This window comes from Zeus faber (genome assembly GCF_960531495.2).
Source record: "Zeus faber genome assembly, chromosome: 14".
NCBI classification, from domain to species: Eukaryota; Metazoa; Chordata; class Actinopteri; order Zeiformes; family Zeidae; genus Zeus; species Zeus faber.
In genome coordinates this window covers 13,168,097-13,175,159 of record NC_137200.1, presented here as the reverse complement: position 1 = coordinate 13,175,159, position 7,063 = coordinate 13,168,097, and positions in this window count along the sequence as shown.

The following is a 7,063-nucleotide window of genomic DNA, read 5'->3' as shown; positions in this document are numbered from 1 at the left end:
TTGCATAATCCAGAAGCACCAGGGGACAGTGTGAATCCTTTATTTCCTTTTTTTTAAAGGTCTGTTCAGTCGACGGCAGGGTAAGTTTAAATACTCTCCTAACGAACCTGTAGGCCTGCGGAAGAGGTTGTCTTTGTGAACAGGGCGTGGGGGAAATTTTCCACATCGAGAACTGAAGTTCTCTATTCTGGTTGAAACAATACAGATCCCTTTTAACTGAAGGGACACACGACGCTCACTCACCGCCCTGAGCGCCGCGTTCCGTCGAAGAGCGGTCCTTCATGAAGCGCACCTTCAGAAGAGAAATCTGAATTGTTACTTCCAGTCGGACGAATAACACAAGAGAGCACGTTATTAATCACTGATCATCTATGTTCCATTCGGATCCATTTCCATTTGTGAATGAACCTCAAATTTGTGCTATTTTGGAGGCCATATTGGATTTTTATTTTTATTTTTATGTTTTGCAGCCATATCGGGATGGGGGGTTGCCAACCCCCTGGGTCAGTGGAAAGAGTCGGGTCTACGTATGAAGAACCCACTGAGGAGAACCGTGACCAACTAAAAGTGTCCCTTGTTCGGGGTCTTGGCTGCCGTCCTGCAGATCTCCTGTCGATAAGCCGCGGCTTGTCCCCAGACGGCCCGCGACTCCTCCAGCAGAGCCTGCTTCTGGGCCCGGTAGCGCTGCCGCCTGTTGGCGCGGTACAGCTCCAGCCTCTTCTCCTCGGCGAAGGGGTCGCCCAGGGCCGCCTCCCACCTCAGGCTCTCCCTCGCCTCGGCGCTGAGCTCCGTCGCTCCCGGGCAGCGAGGGGGAGGGCTGCCGGCGCTGCACTTGTCGGTCTCCGCCGACGCCGCCGGCGGGTCCTTCGCTTTCTTCCTGCTCTTGCGGCCCGCTCCGCCGGCGTCCTTCGCCTCCTCGGTTCTGCAGCACGGCGGGGCCAGAAGCAGCTGGTCCCTTGGCGCGCCGCACAGCGGGAGGCGTGGCAGGAAAGCTGGCGAGCTTTCTGCAGCCGCAAATAAGGGACGACAGTTAAACGAGCTAATTAACCCAAGTCCCCTGGGACATATTTAGATTGCTGTTCAAAATAAAGGGAAATCTGTGGAAGTAAAAAAAGGAAAAAACGTCACCATCCTCTTCGGCGTTATTAGGAGCGGGCTTCCCTCTGTTCTTAGAAACCGTCTTTCTTTTCTTATTTGTCTTCTTTTTCTTCTCTCTGGCCCCGGTGTTGGCGGTGATGTCATCTTGCATGGTCCGACCCTGGTCAAGTGGATGAACGGGACTCATTCACCAGGGCTCAAGAAGCTTATGTCCCTAAATTACAGTATAGTCGTTAATAATAATCCTAGGACGGATATCTACATTGAAAACATTTCATTTATTATTAAAGTACACGCAAAACTTGCTCTTGTGACCGACACCCGTTAACGCCACTTTCCGGGCAGCCGACCAGCGTATAACGCCAAAGTGACGCGTCTCCATGGCAACAGAAAACGCTTAACCGCGACAAGCCATTTTTGGTGTTTCCGGGTTTCTATATAATAAAAAAAAGAAACACACACACACACGCGCGCGCGCACACACACACACGCACGCACACACACACACACACACACACACACACACACACACCTCGTCTCTTGGTTCAGCACTCAGCGTGTGACTTCCAAGGGACTTTCCCACCTGTGATGCAGAGTCTCACCCCCCTGCTTTCCACACACATGCACGCGCACACACACACACACACACACACACACACACACACACACACCTTTTATTTATTACTAAGTTACTATGTTTGGCCATTGGGTAATATGTTCTGTCTGCTCACCCACTAGTGCTAAAAATAGGCCACTTCCTCCTCCACATCTCAGGGTGTCCAACAGCATCAAATTTGAAAGAAGACAAAGTTACACACCAAGCCAAAGAAAGAGGCTTGGAATGTGTCCTGGCAAACATATTCCATCATGTGTCATCATATGGACACATGTATACTGTACCATGCCATATTAAACTATTCCATACTATACTATACCATTCCATATTCTGCGATACCATACTATACTATACCATACTATACTGTACTATACCATACTACAGTAGGTATTATACCATACTATACTATGCCGTACCATAATATACTATACCATAACATACTATTCTATACAATACCATATTATACTACACCATACTATACTATACTATACATACTATACTGTACCATACGATACTACCATACTATATTATCCTATCGTACTGTGCTATACTGTACCATACCATACAATTTTATACTATACTATACCATACCATACCATTTCATACTATACCATACTCTGCTATACTATACTATCATATAGTATGGTATACTGTACTATACCATGCTATCATATACTATACAATACCACACCGCACCACACCATACTCTTCTATACTATACTATACTATACCAAACTATACACCATGCCATACCATACTATACAATATTATACTGTACCGTACTATACTACAACACTATCCTATACTGTACCGTACTATATTGTACCATGCCATACTATACTATACCATACTATACTATCCTATAATATACTTTACTGTATCATACCATACTATCATACAGTATACTATACTCTACCATACCATACTCTATCATACCATACCATACCGTATCATACCATACTATACACTACTATACTATACCATACCATACTCCACTATACTATGCCATACCATATTATACTATAGTATACTATACCATATTATACTATACCACACTATACTATACTATAGCATACTATACTGTACCATACTATACTATACCATACTATAGTATACTGTACCATACCATACCATAATAGCATACCATAAAGTAATTTCCCCCTGGGATTAAGTAATTTCCTCCTGGGATTATTAAAGTATTTCTGATTCTGATTCTAATATTCCATACCATACTTTACTGTACCATACTATTATATTCTATACTATACATACTGTACCATACTATATTATACCTTACCATACCATGCCATAAAATACTATACTATAATATATCATATTATACTACACTATACCACACTATACCATATTATACTATAATATACTATACTGTAATATACTGTACCTTACGATACTATACCATACTACAATATACTGCACCTTTCCATACTATACCATAACATACAGTACCATCCCATACTATACTATAATATACCATACTATACTATACTGTTCATACTATACTATCATACAGTATGCTATACTGTACTATATTATACCACTATCCTATAGAGCACCGTACGACATTATACTGGACCATACTATACTATACTATACTATATTATCCTGTCATACTACCATACCATGCCATACTACTGGATAGGCCTGCTATACTAAGTGAAATTCCGTCCATGAAGATGAGGAAGAAAAGTTTTTTTTCTGGACTGGAATCCAAATCATCTGCATATGCAGCTCCTCTCGCACGTCAGTCGTCAAAATTCTCAAGTACTTGAAGCTCGTGGCGGCCGACGCGGAAACGCGACAGTGGGTTGGTGTCGCGGGGATATGCGCGCGCGTTCACACCCATCAGGTGACGGCGAGCACGAGCAGCCGGCGGCGCTCGGCCGGCGTGGCGTGACGCAGTAGTGCGGAACAGATCGATAGGACGGAAGATTAGGTCGAAATAACAACGGAATAGGAGACTCTACGCAAGGTGGCGCACATAAGCACACGTTCCAACTCGAGGACTTCATTTGAAAAAAAAAGTTAAGTTTGTTGCTCGTCAAACTATCCCCCAATACAACTCTGTAAAATGTATATTATACATATAAAAAATATATATGTATTTATGTTTATATATAAAGATATATACTGTATATATATATATATATTTTTTTTTTTGTGTGTGTCATTGCCACGAGAGATCGGATCCCTGCGCGCAAACGTCAGAGTCGTGAGCTCGACTGTGACGCTCGCTTCCCATTGGCCAGCGCTGGCTGCCACGTCATCGCGCTGCCAGCTGATCGGAGTGGGAAGCCGGGTGTGTGTCTGTGCGCGTGTCGGTGTGCGTGCGTGCGTACGCGGGCGTGTGTGTGTGTGTGTGTGTGTGTGTGTGTGTGTGTGTGTGCGTGCGTGCGTGCGTGTGGGGGTAGAGAGCGAGAGAGAGAGAGAAGAGAAGAGAAGAGAAGAGACGGAGACTCTGGGAGGACTCGGACCAGAGTTGTGGGAAAGGAGACCGAAGTCCTGCGCCGCGTTCCGCTCCGCGCACTGAAGTAAGATGACATTATTTTATTTGACATCGTCTTACGTCGCATGTTCTCACTGCTGTGACACCCGCAGCTACGACCGATCGCCGCACCGCGGGTTGTGGATTGAGTTGAGGGTTTTGCGACTCTCCGAGGGAGTGGGCGAGGCAGGCCAGAACTCCACCGGATCCCGGCGATCGCTTGACCGAACGGGTGGCGAAGGTGGGGCGCACACGGCTGGATGTCTTTCCCGGCTTGTGGCTTGTGGCGGACGGGGAGAGGGGTGGGGGCGGTCGGCGCTTTCCTTGTCCGCGTCAGTCTCGTTTGCTAAATTCGCCCGTGGCTACTTGATGACCCAATTTCTTGGAAACGCCAACTATTGTGGCTTTTTTTTTTTTTCCTCCTTCCATATTCATGAAAGCAGAACACACCCAGAGCAGGCCCCATGTGTCATGGAGACCAGAGATCCAGGCCTGATCACCCTGTGGCTGCTGCAAGGAATCCAGGGTCTGACATTATGACGTTGTGTGGGGGACACAACTTGCCATGATACGTGACACAGCCAAACAGGGGAGGGGAGTGGAGAGTCTTACTTGGAATTATATTTGAGATGTGGCGTCTCCTCTTGCGTTAACACCGAATAGAATTGCCCGGTGTGTTCTCATGGCAGTTACAAAGCTATTTTTACATGTGTCGAGCAGGACAGTGGGCTTTGATTTGCTCAGTTATATTTAAAACGTGTCAATGTTCTCAACCGAAATCGGGGAAAAAGAGGACCGTCACATGTAGACACCAAGTGGAGAACATGTGAAAATAGAATGTCATATCTAGGACATTTAGGGTAATTCCCAAGGAGTCAAAAATAAATCCAAACCAGAGTCATCTGGAATGGATGGATGTCTCTGACAATGGATGGTGGATTTATCAAGGCATTCCATGGCCAAACTACAGCTTTGGGCCCCAAGAGTGGTGCAAGAACAGGAGAGACACATACACACAGTTCTGGTCATGTATTACCTACATTGTTGATTTCTTGTTTATGACAAAGGTTATGGATATGAAGTTGTAAGACAGGTGGGAATGTTTAGGCTGTTTTGGGGATAAATGAAGGGGGGGGTAGGCGTACTGTGGAATAGCTTGTACAGCCTGTCTGCGTCTTACATAATTGTACAGATAGAGTTCACTCCGCTGGTAGGAATGCGCAATAGGCTCCGTCACAAGCTGCGTGTGTGCCATTGCAACAAGGGTTCGACCCTTTCACTGCCGCCTGCATGGCATCGACGTGTTGCGCGTTGTACTGTAACTCTGTGGTGACTGTTGCCTTCTAGCTGTTAAATCCCCTGCATACACACTTTTTTTTTTTTTTTAAGCAAACCCGTGCAGTCTTGTTTGCAGAAGTGAAGCCATCTTGCTCAACCGGGTTACACCCTTTCATTTCTAGTGCGTATCTTGTCAAGAGAAGACATGGAATGCTGTGTCAGGCTCAGGGCCCTGGAGCCATATTCTCCGCTGCTCTCTATATGGATCTCTATATGCCCTCAATGCTTACCAGGGGATCGTGGGTGCAGGCTGGTGACGACTACTTTCAGCTAATCAGCTTTGTATCAAAATTCATGTGGACAGGCTTCTCCCTACAAACAGAAGTGAACGCTTTGTTAAAAATTCTGCCCTTTGACCGTTCAATTCCAGAGCCGCTGCCCTGTTCTCATCTTTGTCGGTGCTCCGAGGCTAAAATCATTAGCCTATTGCAGGCAGCAAGTCTGCATCGAGTCTGTCGATGCATTCGTACTGGACCACGCCCAGCGCAGAGGAATGTACCTGAGCTGAGTTTATGTAATAGATGCATATCTTAAAATTGTATTGTCAAAGTGTATTCAGGGTATAGTCTGTACCGTGTAGCAGCTGTAGTCTTCACACAAAATGGCATCAACTCACAACGCTGATCGTTTCACCATCTCACTGAATTATACATACACCTCTAAAGGTTAAATAAATAGCAGGTGGCATAATGATAGAGCAAGGGTCTGGTTTGGAAATACTGGCTTTTGCCACAGGGCGTCCATTAAAACACAGGCTAAAGAGGATCCTTCATTATTGCGTGCGTGCGTGCGTGCAGAAGCTGCATCTACCGACCTCCTCCTCCTCACTCCGAGACCCTCCGTCTTCTTCTTCTGGCTCACAACCAGTTGTAATGTTGCATTACCACCTTCTATTACGCGTGCGTGCGTCGGACTCAGCCTGTGTCCACACCAGGAGCTCTTCTGACCCCCAACTGCTCAGCTTTATGGGGGGAGAGTTCTGACATCACAAAGACATCACATGGGTCGGCCTTTGCTACAATCGCGCTGGCCACCATCACACGCTTTACAACATACATCTATAACCTAACACTGATCGGGGCCTTTTCTACAACGGCCCCCAAACATATGTGATACATTTGCCCCAAAACAAAACACCTCTATCTCCCACAGGTTAGAGTGAGCTGCCCCTGCAGAACTGTCCAGATCTCCATCTCGAGGAAGCGCAGGTGTAACAATGAAGCTGCCATCAGGTCTGGTGTAAACCCTTCAAATCAGCTGACCCGATGTGACCATCAGGGCTGGGGCGGGTCTTCACAACCTGACCAATGGGCCAACAGGCCCTAGGTACCTGCTTGGGGGTCAATCGGCATTGCCACTGATGTCGATTGGAGAGGCCTGCCACTTTTGGTGAGCCCGCAAACTGGGCAGATCCAGTCTGACGAAGCTGGACTAGAGACAGGTTTGCTCAGGCTTCGTGAGTGACTGCCTCTCTGGCAACTCAGGATTTCGGTTTACGCGTAACTATC